This window comes from Ranitomeya variabilis, chromosome 3 (genome assembly GCF_051348905.1).
Source record: "Ranitomeya variabilis isolate aRanVar5 chromosome 3, aRanVar5.hap1, whole genome shotgun sequence".
Taxonomy (NCBI): domain Eukaryota; kingdom Metazoa; phylum Chordata; class Amphibia; order Anura; family Dendrobatidae; genus Ranitomeya; species Ranitomeya variabilis.
This window is the reverse complement of record NC_135234.1, coordinates 563,518,287-563,533,258: the sequence shown is the minus strand read 5'-3', so window position 1 is coordinate 563,533,258 and position 14,972 is coordinate 563,518,287. Positions and strand designations below refer to the sequence as shown.

General features: G+C 45.2%; 1 long non-coding RNA gene across 1 annotated transcript in view; it reads left to right on the top strand.

The window, feature by feature from the left end:
- Nucleotides 1-13,463: 13,463 nt before the first annotated feature.
- LOC143818386 (uncharacterized) overlaps nucleotides 13,464-14,972 on the top strand; it is a 97,467-nt gene continuing 95,958 nt past the window's right edge. Inside the window, exon 1 of the long non-coding RNA XR_013224507.1 lies at nucleotides 13,464-13,597. This is a non-coding gene — a long non-coding RNA (uncharacterized LOC143818386). The remainder of the gene's footprint in view (nucleotides 13,598-14,972) is intronic.

The window sequence follows — 14,972 nt, the reverse complement described above, 5'->3', positions numbered from 1 at the left end:
AGACCCCCTAAGGAACTTGTCTAGATGTGTGGTGAGAACTTTGAACCCCCAAGTGTTTCACTAAAGTTTATAACGCCCGGGTGTGAAAATAAAAAATCCTATTTTTTGCCCAAAAAATGATCTTTTAGTCCCCAATTTTTTAATTTCCCAAGGGTAACAGGAGAAATTGGACCTCAAAAGTTGTTGTCCAATTTTTTCTGAGTAGGCTGGTACCCCATATGTGGGAGAAAACTACTGTTTGGGCACATGTCAGGGCTCGGAAGGGAAGTAGTGACGTTTTGGAATGCAGGCTTTGATGGAATCGTCTGCGGCCATCACGTTCCATTTGATGAGCCCCTGATGTGCCTAACCAGTCGAAACCCCCCACAAGTGACCCCAATTTGGAAACTAGACCCCCTAAGGAACTTGTCTAGATGTGTGGTGAGAACTTTGAACCCCCAAGTGTTTCACTAAAGTTTATAACGCCCGGGTGTGAAAATAAAAAATCCTATTTTTTGCCCACAAAAATGATCTTTTAGTCCCCAATTTTTTAATTTCCCAAGGGTAACAGGAGAAATTGAACCTCAAACGTTGTTGTCCCATTTGTCCTGAGTACGCTGGTACCCCACATGTGGGAAAAAACTGTTTGGGCACACGTTGGGGCTTCGAAAGGGAAGTACTAAAGTTTTGAAATGCAGACTTAGATGGAATCGTCTGCGGGCGTCATGTTCCGTTTGCAGAGCCCCTGATGTGCCTAAACAGGAAAAAAACCCACAAGTGACAACATTTTGGAAAGTAGGTCCAAAAAGAACTTACGTAGATGTCCCTCCTTTGGAATAAATCTGTTTCCTGTAAATTAATAGTGCATGGAGGTGTGGTACAATTTAAAGCAATCCTTCATACACAGGCCAGGATTTTTGGGGCAGGTGTCGCATTGATAGATGGTGTCCTTCCGTATTCCTCTTTTGTAGCACACTCGGCACCTCTTTTGCGGCTTACCTTTTCTTCCAGTTGGCGGGATCACCCCCGGAAAATGCTGACCTGGTACGATACGTGTACCTTCAGTTCCAGAAGTACTGGGGCCCGCTCCTTCCCTCGTGCCAAACATCAGGGCCTTAACCACTACCTCCTGGAAATGAAGGTACGAAGTATTGGTGTTGTGTGCACATCGTGACAGCAGGAAGGCGTTGAGCATTGCCATTTGTACAATGTGCACGGACAGCTTTTTGTACCACACCCTGGCCTTTCTCAAAGCACTGTACGGTTGGAGGAGTTGATCAGAGAGATCAACGCCCCCCATGTTTTTGTTGTACCCCAGTACACAGGTCGGTTTGCTGATCTCTGTAGAGGTACCCCTTACAGTGCTGAGGGCGCTGCCATCACCGTGTATGGAGGTCAGTAGAAGGACATCCCTTTTGTCCTTGTACTTGACCACCAGCAGGTGGTCGCTACATAGGGCTTTGCTCTCACCTTTTCTGAGAGTCTGCCCAAGTAGCGTCTTCGGGAGGCCTCTCTGATTTTTGCGGACAGTACCGCAGGCTGCGGTACCTCGCGCAGAGAGAGATTTGTAGAGTGGGAAGCTGGTGTAAAAGTTATCCGTATAGAGGTGATAACCTTTATCCAGCAGTGGGTGCACCAAATCCCACACAATTTTCCCACTCACTCCCAGGATAGAAGGACACTCAGGCGGTTCAATCCTGGTGTCCTTCCCTTCGTAAACTCTAAAGCTGTGGGTGTACCCTGAGGTACTCTCACACAGCTTGTAGAGTTTGATTCCGTACCTGGCCCTTTTGCTGGGCAGGTATTGACGGAATTTGAGCCGCCCCTTAAAATGAATTAAGGACTCATCCACGGAGATGTCCCTTTGAGGCACGTACACTTCAGCAAACTTTTTGTTGAAGTGTTCGATGACCGGCCGAACTTTGAACAGACGGTCAAAGTTGGGGTCATCTCGTGCGGGACACCGTGCATTATCGTTGTAATGCAGGAACTTATGGATGGCCTCAAAACGCGGCCGGCTCATGACCATTCGGAATACTGGAGTGTTATATAAAATATCTTTACTCCAGTATTGCCGAAGTTCAGGCTTCTTTAGGATCCCCATGTGGAGGACCAGGCCCCAAAACTGCATCATTTCAACTGCGTCTAGAGGAGACCAGTTAGAATATGATGAACCAGAGTTTTGGTCCAAAAATTGCCGAGCATACAGATTAGTTTGCTCCACCATTAGGTTAACGAAAGCCTCAGAGAAAAAGACTTTGAAAAAGTCTAGTTCTGTGAGGCCGGTGGTGTCAAACTTGATTCCTGATTCTGCCACAAAATCAGGAATCAGTGGCTCGTAATTTTCGGGTGGCGAGGTCCATATGGGGTCCGCAGTGGGGTGCGCTGGTTCGTCTTCAGCAATGGTGGGCGCTTCATCTTCATCTTCATCAACGATGGGCCTTGCCTCATTTTCTGTCCTGCGGCGTCTGCGTGGCGGTTCCGCAGGGCCGGAGGAGGAAGATGAGGAGTGGGAAGAGGATGAGGAAGAATCAGAAAAATAAAGAAAAGTGGGATCCTCTCCCTCGCTATCAGTGTCGGAGGCAAGGAAAGAATATGCCTCCTCCGCTGAATAGCGCTGTTGGGACGAACGGGACGAGCGGGACATTTTTTTGTAAGTGTGGTGCTTGGGTGTACTTTATTGGTAACTGTGTAAGTGTGGGGGGATAGTGCTTGGTGCAAAACTACTCTAAAAAGAAAAAGCTAAAGGAAAAAAAAGCAAATAGGGGAAAAAAATACCTGTGAAAGAAAATTATAAAACAGCAGGCCCTAGCTCTGATAAGTGAACCGCGTCACTTATCAAAGTTCAGCGGCTGCTGGGTGTGCGAACGGGATGTGAAAAAAAAACGGCAGGCACGAGAGCTCTGATAAGTGAACCGCGTCACTTATCAAAGTTCGGCCGCTGCTGGGTGTGTGAACGGAGATGTGGAAAAAAAAAAAAAAGAAAGGTGCGGGTTAGACGCGGCGGCTGGGTATGCGCACGGAAATGGGAAAAAAAAAAAGGAAAAGCGCGGGTTAGACGCGGCGGCTGGGTGAGCGCACGGAAATGGGGAAAAAAAAAAAGAAAAGGAAGGCACGGGTTAGACGCGGCGGCTGTGTTAGCGCACGGAGATGTAAAAAAAAAAAAGGAAAGGCGCGGGTTAGACGCGGCGGCTGTGTTAGCGCACGGAGATGTAAAAAAAAAAAAGGAAAGGCGCGGGTTAGACGCGGCGGCTGGGTGAGCGCACGGAAATGGGGAAAAAAAAAAAGAAAAGGAAGGCACGGGTTAGACGCGGCGGCTGTGTTAGCGCACGGAGATGTAAAAAAAAAAAGAAAGGCACGGGTTAGACGCGGCGGCTGGGTGAGCGCACGAAAATGGGAAAAAAAAAAAGAAAACGGCAGGCACGAGAGCTTTGATAAGTGAACCGCGTCACTTATCAAAGTTCAGCGGCTGCTGGGTGTGCACACAGGTGTTGTGAAAAAAAAAAAAAAGGAAAACTGCGTCACCAATCAAACCTCGGCGGCTGCTGAACGTGCGCACGGAGGTGGCACAAAGGGGGACGGAGGGGGTTAAAAAAGGGGGGGGAAGGGGGATGGGGGGGAAGGGGGATGGGGGGGGTGAAGAGAGATCGGGTAGGGGCTGTTAACACTTACGCTTGTAGACTCTCTTCTTTCTTCGGTTTTCTTTCTTCATTTTTTCTTTCTTCTTGCTTTCGCTGTTTTCAAACGCAGGGGATTGTGGTGTTACAGGCTTCTGTAGCACCACAAGGCCCAGCAAAACAAAATCTGGCTGTGTGACCGCTCTGCAGGAGTCCTCAGCTAGAGTGAGGACCCCTGCAGAGCGGTCAGACAGGTCACCTGCAGGTGACAGACAGGTCACAGAGCGGTCACACCGCTGCTGTGAGCTGTCATTGGTGGGATCGAATGATAACATCGATCCCACCAATCCCTGCAGGTCCTGGTGACCATAGCAACTGCCTAGGATCCCTCCGATCCTAGGCAGGTCACAGCCTGGTCACCAGCAGGGCACACAGCGGTCACAACGTGACCGCCGCTGTGCCCTGTGATTGGCGCGATCGTCAATAGCATCGATCGTGCCAATCACCTCCTGCAGGCCCTGCTGGGCCTGCACTAGTCTCTGGCCTGCGATCGGTGCGATTGAAGCACCGATCCAGGCCGCTGCAGCAGGGGAGAGCCGGGGAGGGCCGAGTACAGCAGGGCACAGCGCGGTAATACCGCTGCCGTGCCCAGCGATTGGCGCGATCGATTAGATCGGCGATCGCGCCAATCCGGGGGTCTTTTGCCGGTGCCTGGCGTTGCCAGGCACCGGCCCTAGGATGGAGTACATCGGTACTCGATCCTAGCCTGGGACTTCATTGTTTCAGCCGCTCCGATTGGCTGAAACAATGAGAAACGCTGTGATTGGCTTTTCAGAATTGAACAGCCAATCACAGCGATCGTGAGCCCTGGGGGGCGGAGCCAGCCCCTGGGATGCCGACGCCATCATCCTGCAGGTGAGATGGCGCTGGAAATTTAATGCGATCACCGCGACTTAAGTCGCGATGTCGCATTAAACAGTATGACGTACTATCCCGTCACCGGGAATTAAGTCCCAGGTCACCTTGACGGGATAGTACGTCATACGGGATTAAGGGGTTAAAAATGTTTTCCAGATTTTTTTCAGCAACAAGCAATATACACTCACCGGCCACTTTATTAGGTACACCATGCTAGTAACGGGTTGGACCCCCTTTTGCCTTCAGAACTGCCTCAATTCTTCGTGGCATAGATTCAACAAGGTGCTGGAAGCATTCCTCAGAGATTTTGGTCCATATTGACATGATGGCATCACACAGTTGCCGCAGATTTGTCAGCTGCACATCCCAAAGATGCTCCATACAAGGCAGGATGGATCCATGCTTTCATGTTGTTTACGCCAAATTCTGACCCTACCATCCGAATGTCGCAGCAGAAATTGAGACTCATCAGACCAAGCAACGTTTTTCCAATCTTCTACTGTCCAATTTCGATGAGCTTGTACAAATTGTAGCCTCAGTTTCCTGTTCTTAGCTGAAAGGAGTGGTACCCGGTGTGGTCTTCTGCTGCTGTAGCCCATCTGCCTCAAAGTTCGACGCACTGTGCGTTCAGAGATGCTCTTAGGCCTACCTTGGTTGTAACGGGTGGCGATTTGAGTCACTGTTGCCTTTCTATCAGCTCGAACCAGTCTGCCCATTCTCCTCTGACCTCTGGCATCAACAAGGTATTTCTGCCCACAGAACTGCCGCTCACTGGATTTTTTTTCTTTTCGGACCATTCTCTGTAAACCCTAGAGATGGTTGTGCGTGAAAATCCCAGTAGATCAGCAGTTTCTGAAATACTCAGACCAGCCCTTCTGGCACCAACAACCATGCCACGTTCAAAGGCACTCAAATCACCTTTCTTCCCCATACTGATGCTCGGTTTGAACTGCAGGAGATTGTCTTGACCATGTCTACATGCCTAAATGCACTGAGTTGCCGCCATGTGATTGGCTGATTAGAAATTAAGTGTTAACAAGAAGTTGGACAGGTGTACCTAATAAAGTGGCCAGTGAGTGTAGGTACATAACTAAAAGTCAGCACCTGCAGCAGCAATTCATGTATTGGTGATTAGTGTTGCATGTAAAGTTTTGTGAATTCTGTTGTGGGTTCTGCTCTTGGGCTCCCTCCGGTGGTTATAAGTGGTAGTGCTTCTGTTTGTCCTTCACAGCAGTCATCAGGTGCTTCCACTTTGGACGGGGCTATTTAGTCTGGCTTCACCCTTTAGTGAGTGCCAGTTGTTCATTGTTTTTCTGGAGGATTCACATCTCTGCTTGGTTTCTCCTGCTGGATTGTCCAAATCATCAAAGATAAGTCCTGGCTTTGTTTTTGCAGTCCACATGCGGTGGACTTTATAGTTCAGTGAATTGCTATGTTTTTTCTTGTCCAGCTTTGTCTGTGTAAGGATTTATTCAGCCAAGCTGGAAGCTCTGGAGTCGCAGAGTTACCCTCCATGCCTTTAGTTAGGTGTGGAGATTTTTGTATTCTCTGTGGTGGATTTTTGTAGCATTTTAATACTGACCGCACAGTTCTCTGTCCTGTCTTTTCTTTCCAGGTAGCGTGGCCTCCTTTGCTAAATTCTGTTTTCAGTCTGCGTTTGTAATATCCCTCTCCTCTCACAGTCAATATTTGTGAGGGGCTGTCTTTCCTTTGGGGATTTTCTCTGAGGCAAGATAGTTTTCCTGTTTCTTTCTTTAGGGGTAATTAGTCCTCTGGCTGTGACGAGGTGTCGAGGGAGTGACAGGAACATCCCACGGCTACTTATAGTTGCGGTGTTAAGTTCAGGGTCTGCGGTCAGTATAGAGGCCACCTACTCCTGAGCTCGTCCATGCTGCTCCTAGGCCACCAGATCATAACAGTACAACTGGACCAAAAATGAGTTAACTGCATCTCAAAAGAAGGGAAAGAAAGTGCTGAGCCATTTTTTTTTCTGTACTCTGTTGTGTTTTTTTTTCCCTCTTCACCTCTGGGTGGCTCAAGATTTAGGCGCTGACATGGATGTTCACGGACTTGCTTCTCGGGTGGATCAACTTGCTGCTAGAGTACAGGGTATTTCTGATTATATCGTGCAGACTCCTGTTTTAGAGCCTAGAATTCCTACCCCCGATCTGTTTTTTGGGGACAGGACCAAATTTTTGAGCTTTAAAAATAACTGTAAACTGTTTTTGCTCTGAAGCCCCGTTCTTCTGGTGATCCCATCCAGCAGGTAAAAATTGTCATATCTCTGTTGCGAGGCAACCCTTAGGATTGGGCATTTGCCCTGGAACCTGGGAATCCGGCCTTGCTTAATGTAGACACCTTTTTTCAGGCGCTTGGGTTATTGTATGATGAACCTAATTCTGTGGATCATGCTCAGAAATCCTTGTTGGCCCTGTGTCAGGGTCAAGAAGTGGCAGAATCATATTGCCAGAAACTTAGAAAATGGTCTGTGCTTACTAAGTGGAATGAGGATGCTTTGGCGGCAATTTTCAGAAAGGGTCTTTCTGAATCTGTTAAAGATGTTATGGTGGGCTTCCTCACGCCTGCAGGTCTGAGTGATTCTATGTCTCTGGCCATTCAAATTGATCGGGGCTTGCGTGAGCGCAGAGTTGTGCACACTATGGCATTGTCTTCCGAGCGGAGTCCTGAGCCAATGCAGTGTGATAGGATTGTGTCTAGAGCTGAACGCCAAGGATTCAGACGTCAGAATAGGTTGTGCTTTTACTGCGGCGATTCTGCTCATGTTATTTCTGATTGCCCTAAGCGTGCCAAGAGAATCGCTAATTCCGTTACCATCAGTACTGTACAACCTAAATTTCTGTTATCTGTGACCCTGATCTGCTCATTATCGTCATTCTCTGTCATGGCATTTGTGGATTCAGGCGCCGCTTTAAATTTGATGGACTTAGAATTTGCCAGACATTGTGGTTTTCCCTTACAGCCTTTGCGGAGTCCTATCCCTTTGAGGGGTATTGATGCTACACCATTGGCTAAAAATAAACCTCAGATTTGGACACAGTTACCATGTGCATGGCGCCAGCCCATCAGGAAGATTGTCGTTTCCTGGTGATGCATAATTTGCATGATGCTATTGTGCTGGGGTTTCCATGGTTACAGGTACATAATCCGGTGTTGGATTGGAAATCTATGTCTGTGACTAGTTGGGGTTGTTGAGGGGGTTCATGATGACGTTCCTCTGATGTCAATTTCCTCCTCCCCCTCTTCTGAAATTCCTGAGTTTCTGTCAGATTTCCAGGATGCTTTCGATGAGCCCAAGTCCAGTTCCCTTCCACCGCATAGGGACTGTGATTGTGCTATTGACTTGATTCCAGGCTCTAAGTTTCCTAAGGGCCGACTTTTCAACCTGTCTGTGCCTGAACATGCCGCCATGCGGAGCTATGTGAAGGAGTCTTTGGAGAAGGGGCATATTCGGCCATCTTCTTCTCCATTGGGAGCAGGTTTTTTTTTTGTTGCCAAGAAGGATGGCTCCTTGAGACCCTGTATTGATTATCGCCTCTTGAATAAGATCACGGTCAAATTCCAACACCCTTTGCCTTTGCTTTCTGATTTGTTTGCCAGGATTAAGGGGGCTAGTTGGTTTACTAAGATTGACCTACGAGGGGCATATAATCTTGTTCATATTAAGCAGGGTGACGAATGGAAAACTGCGTTTAATACACCCGAGGGCCATTTTGAATATCTTGTGATGCCATTCGGACTCTCTATTGCCCCATCTGTGTTTCAGTCCTTCATGCATGATATTTTTCGGAATTATCTTGATAAATTCATGATTGTATATTTGGATGATATTTTGATTTTTTCAGATGATTGGGAGTCTCATGTGAAACAAGTCAGGATGGTATTTCAGGTCCTTCGTGATAATGCCTTGTTTGTGAAGGGGTCTAAGTGCCTCTTTGGAGTACCGAAGGTTTCTTTTTTGGGCTTCATTTTTTCTCCATCATCTATAGAAATGGATCCGGTTAAGGTTCAGGCCATTCATGATTGGATCCAGCCCACATCCGTGAAGAGCCTTCAGAAATTTTTGGGCTTTGCTAATTTTTATCGCCGTTTCATTGCCAACTTCTCCAGTGTAGTTAAACCCCTGACCGATTTGACGAGGAAGGGCGCTGATGTAGCTAATTGGTCCTCTGAGGCTGTTTCTGCCTTTCAGGAGCTTAAGCGCCGATTTACTTCTGCCCCTGTGTTGTGTCAGCCGGATGTTTCTCTTCCTTTTCAGGTAGAGGTTGACGCTTCTGAGATTGGGGCAGGGGCCGTTTTGTCTCAGAGGAATTCTGATGGTTCCTTGATGAAACCGTGTGCCTTCTTTTCTCGAAAGTTTTCGCCTGCGGAACGCAATTATGATGTCGGCAATCGTGAGTTGTTGGCTATGAAGTGGGCATTTGAGGAGTGGCGACATTGGCTTGAGGGGGCCAAGCAGCGTATTGTGGTCTTGACCGATCATAAGAATCTGATTTACCTTGAGTATGCCAAACGGCTGAATCCTAGACAGGCCCGATGGTCCCTGTTTTTCTCCCGTTTTGATTTTGTTGTCTCGTATCTTCCGGGTTCTAAGAATGTTAAGGCTGATGCCCTCTCTATGAGTTTTTTGCCTGATTCCCCTGGGATTCGTGAGCCGGTTGGTGTTCTGAAGGAGGGGGTGATTCTTTATGCCATCTCCCCTGATTTGCGACGGGTTCTTCAGGAGTTTCAGGCTGATAAACCTGATCGCTGCCCAGCGGGGAAACTGTTTGTTCCTGACAGATGGACTAGCAAAGTAATTTCTGAGGTTCACTGTTCTGTGTTGGCTGGCCATCCTGGGATTTTTGGTACCAGAGATTTGGTTAGTAGGTCCTTTTGGTGGCCTTCTTTGTAACGGGATGTGCGTTCTTTTGTGCAGTCCTGTGGGACTTGTGCGCGGGCCAAACCTTGCTGCTCCCATGCCAGTGGGTTGCTTTTGCCTTTGCCGGTCCCTGAGAGGCCTTGGACGAATATTTCTATGGATTTTATTTTGGATCTTCCTGTTTGTTTCCCAGAGGATGTCTGTTATCTGGGTGGTCTGTGACCGGTTTTCTAAGATGGTACATTTGGTACCTTTGCCTAAATTGCCTTCCTCTTCTGAGTTGGTTCCGTTGTTTTTTAAGCATGTGGTTCGTTTGCATGGCATTCCGGAGAATATTGTGTCTGTCAGAGGTTCCCAGTTTGTTTCTAGGTTTTGGCGGTCCTTTTGTGCTAAGCTGGGCATTGATTTGTCTTTTTCTTCTGCATTTCATCCTCAGACAAACTGCCAAACCGAGCGAACTAACCAGACTTTGGAAACTTATTTGAGATGCTTTGTGTCTGCCGATCAGGATGATTGGGTGGCTTTCTTGCCATTGGCCGAGTTTGCCCTTGCTACCTTGGTTTCACCATTCTTTTGTAATTCTGGGTTTCAGCCTCGTTTTTCTTCAGGGCAGGTTGAGTCTTCTGATTGTCCTGGGGTGGACTCTGTGGTTGACAGGTTGCAGCAGATTTGGGCTCATGTTGTAGACAATTTGGTGTTGTCTCAGGAGGAGGCTCAGCGTTTTGCCAACCGTCGTCGGCGTGTGGGTTCTCGGCTTCGGGTTGGGGATTTGGTCTGGTTGTCTTCTCGTCATGTTCCTATGAAGGTTTCTTCCCCGAAGTTCAAGCCTCGGTTTATTGGTCCTTATAGGATTTCTGAGATTATCAATCCAGTGTCTTTTCGTTTGGCCCTTCCAGCCTCTTTTTCCATCCATAATGTTTTTCATAGATCTTTGTTGCGGAAATATGTGGTGCCCGTTGTTCCCTCTGTTGATCCTCCTGCCCCGGTGTTGATTGATGGGGAGTTGGAGTATGTTGTGGAGAAGATCTTGGATTCTCGTTTTTCAAGACGGAGGCTTCAGTATCTTGTCAAGTGGAAGGGTTATGGCCAGGAGGATAATTCTTGGGTTTTTGCCTCCGATGTTCATGCTGACGATTTGGTTCGTGCCTTCCATTTGGCTCGTCCGGATCGGCCTGAGGGCTCTGGTGAGGGTTCGGTGACCCCTCCTCTAGGGGGGGGGTACTGTTGTGAATTCTGTTGTGGGTTCTGCTCTTGGGCTCCCTCCGGTGGTTATAAGTGGTAGTGCTGCTGTTTGTCCTTCACAGCAGTCATCAGGTGCTTCCACTTTGGATGGGGCTATTTAGTCTGGCTTCACCCTTTAGTGAGTGCCAGTTGTTCATTGTTTTTCTGGAGGATTCACATCTCTGCTTGGTTTCTCCTGCTGGATTGTCCAAATCATCAAAGATAAGTCCTGGCTTTGTTTTTGCAGTCCACATGCGGTGGACTTTATAGTTCAGTGAATTGCTATGTTTTTTCTTGTCCAGCTTTGTCTGTGTAAGGATTTATTCAGCCAAGCTGGAAGCTCTGGAGTCGCAGAGTTACCCTCCATGCCTTTAGTTAGGTGTGGAGATTTTTGTATTCTCTGTGGTGGATTTTTGTAGCATTTTAATACTGACCGCACAGTACTCTGTCCTGTCTTTTCTTTCTAGGTAGTGTGGCTTCCTTTGCTAAATTCTGTTTTCAGTCTGCGTTTGTAATTTCCCTCTCCTCTCACAGTCAATATTTGTGGGGGGCTGTCTTTCCTTTGGGGATTTTCTCTGAGGCAAGATAGTTTTCCCGTTTCTTTCTTTAGGGGTAATTAGTCCTCCGGCTGTGACGAGGTGTCGAGGGAGTGACAGGAACATCCCACGGCTACTTACAGTTGCGGTGTTAAGTTCAGGGTCTGCGGTCAGTATAGAGGCCACCTACTCCAGAGCTCGTCCATGCTGCTGCTAGGCCACCAGATCATAACAGTAAAGATCAAAAAGTTGACTTGCAAGACAAGTGTGCTTTATAAAAAAAGTTTGCTACATGTCTTTTTAAAAGAACATTTATTCCCCTCTTCAGAAAAATGATGTCACAACTCTGTTGTTGAGTGTCCCGGGACCAGGGACTCCTTCCCTGTGTTCTAATGGTGATGATGCCAGAGCCACATACCTTGCCTTAGCCCCCAAATCCACCCTCAGTCTATACCCTTCCCCCACCCAGGGAATAGGGGAGTAGTAGCGTACCGTAATACACCAATCAGATTAACAAGGTAATATGAACAGGGATAGCTAAAAATACCAAACATACAAATATACTCACACATACAACAGAAGAATCCACCGGGTAGTGAAGGATGGGGTTACACCAAAGTAGGAGAAGAAAGGGAATTATCACACAACCAAAACCTAGCAACAGTCTCAGATAAATTGCCTTCTCCAATAACAACCACTAACAACCTCCAGCCATGCAGCAAAAGCTACCTCTGACAATGAGAGCTAGCCAAGACCCAGTTTATAGAGGAGATGGGAGTGGCTAACAGTGCACAGCTGAGAGACTTAACTCAGGAAATCTTCCAGGAGCTCTCAACTGAGCAGATTAACCCCTGCATTGTTAAAATATACTTACACCATTTAATATGAAGCTGTGCTTTTAATCAGTGCAGGAGTAGGAAAAATCAGACTCTGCAGTCTTGTAGCTCTTCTCTGTCATGGTAAGCCAGTGACAAATGATGGTCTAAAAATCTCAGTGCAGTTGGTTAAGACAAGCAAGCACACATTGTTCTTGATTTCAGAATTTTTTTTCTGTAGAAACTAATAGGATGTCTTGGTTCTGCTTAGTTGTGCACTAAGAATGAAGAAAAAAAACTATGAAATTGCGATTCAAATGCAGCAAGACATATGCCAGCTACACAATTATTGATCAATCACAAAGTCTGCACATCTTCTAATTCTCTCCACCCTATGACCCTATCACACTACTCTCACCTTATTCAGTGCTGCAGTTATACACCACATTACTCTTTGAGGTATCTGTCTAATATTTTAGGGCTTTTCTGTCTATCTCTATTTTTCAGCTGTGACCATTGACATCATTTTGATATCCAAACATCACCTTAAAATGCTGCTGCATTTCCTGCCTGGGCTTTTAAACAAGCTATGTTTATCAGTCCCTGCTAATTGTGATGAGATAGCTGCAAGGCATTATGAAGAATCTTGCATGGTTGGTTTGAGGTTATGTAAGTCTTCTGTGACTAATTTAATCTTCTGCAATATATAAAAAGGCCAGGACCTGCAAATTCCATAACATTTGAGTAAAGTTCAATTTCATTAAATCGAATGTATAATCTTTAATTCTTACTCATTTAAAACTCCCTTAAAGTGGTGGTCAGATTAAAACTGCTAAAGCAATTTATCACCTAAGCAAAGGATAGGTAATATTTTAATGATTGGAGAGCATTCCACTGCTTTGAGCTGCCATGATGGGCAAATCAGAGAATTTTTATTCCCGTTTGGGAACTTTTATTCATCCGCAGTGCAAAACAGTGTATGTATCAGGTCAGACACCCGAGCGCCACTACATTTATTCGGTATTGGATTGTTCTAAAATGCTGAATGCAGTGCTCAGCAGCCCCCTTGGGAATGAATTACAATGGTTAAATATGTGCACTATCCTTCCTTTTTAAAAGGGATAAAAGATACCAAATGGTACAGGTCTCTATTCTCAAATTTCCACCAAACAACATCCTTTCTATATATAGGTGACATCTAGTTTTCAACAGGCATCATTTTTCAATTTGCATCTTATTACGTGCTTCAATTCATTTCATTTCTGAATATTTTTTCATTTTTTGCAACAAAAAGTATTTTTCATCAGTTTGTGTATTTGTGAAAAATACAAGTGCAACAAATGTAAAAGTGACATGTTATATATAAAATGACTATGATAAACCACTAGATGGCAATAATAAACTATCAAACATTTGCCCTCAGCTTCACATTGCAAAAAAACATTCCCAGGCTTCTTTTTTCTTTATTTTCAGTAAAAACAAATATTCTTTCATACTGTATCTTACTGATTTGTATCAGGGAGAAAGGAAGGACAAAGCAGCGCAGCAATAATTCTTCCATCAGGAACACTCTTGACAATGCAGGCAGAGATGAACATTTCTGGATTCAGAATGATGAATCCAAATAAGCAGGTAAAAAAACAAACCTGTTATGACTGTAAATTAAAGAGTTTATTCATTCTAAGCTTAGATTATGTATTGTTGCTTGAAGTGAAGGCATTGAACTGCAACATGAAAACAGTGACATTTTGTGCTAATGCTTAATACAGTATTTTAAATAAAGCTACCGAGTAATGCAACAAAAACATTAGGATAATAATACAAAAATATTTTTGCCTGCAATATTTATTACAACATTTGTTGCATATGTTAAAATATTTTTGGTGACATATTTCTCTGTAACATGTCCTCCTTATTAAGGCACTGTTTAAACAGTAATGTAACAATGAATTATTTGATGCTTTTAACAAAATTATAAAATTATATGATCTTTATGCATAGACACAATCAAATAATTGACTGTTGAACACAATCAAAGATATAAAATCCTGCACATTATTCTAAACTAGAGATGAGAGGATCGATTGGCAGAGGATTTTGATTAGAATTCCCTGAAACTCAAGGTTATATGCACATTTGAACACTTTGTAATATGATTTGTGGGAAATGCAAAAACAAAGCATGTCTGGTACCATTTTCTGCACGGCTTGAGACATCAGAGAGTGGGCTAATGAAGTTTTGCGCAGCCATGTGGGCTTCCTCTTCATCTATGACATCACATGGTCTATCCCAGTTTATTGAGCTACCTTGTATATTGATGGCAAGCACCGGAGTTATCAGAGCTCAGCGGGTTCCAGAGGAACACACAGCTGGGCGAACTTCAAGTAGTTTGTACGTTTGTATGGTAGACTTGTATTCAATCTTTATCTCTCTGTCTCTTCTTTACAAAAAATAAAGTAATATTAATGTATATGTAATATCCAAGCCACTAGATGTTTTACAGTATTGTGTGTTGTGATGAATTTATTCAACCAACACTAATCACATTTTTCAAAAAATTCAGCAAAGCCAGGTAATTAGAACTTTAACTTATCTCTCCTCATAACCTATTATACATAATGCAATCCAAAAAGTGAAATATGTCGGACTCGTCACTAATCATTCACTAGCTTGATCTTGCAACCAGAGTATAAATCCAAACGAGCAATTATCTGTGAGGCTCAGCAACAACAGAAAAGTCTTATGGCTCATTCTGATGTTCCCGCACACCACTCCAAGATCGGACCACTACTGCATGGACTGACCACGCGTCTCCAGTTCCGAGAATGACAGCTTTATGTATTTCTATGAGGCTATCCTTTTCAGATCAGGAAAGGCGCAACCAGTCTGTGCACTGTTGTCCAATCTTGGAACGATTTTCATAGACATCTGAATAAACCTTTAGAAATTCCTAATTTCCTAAGAGGAAGTCAATTAAAGAACTCAAAAAATGAAAGAAGCATAAATC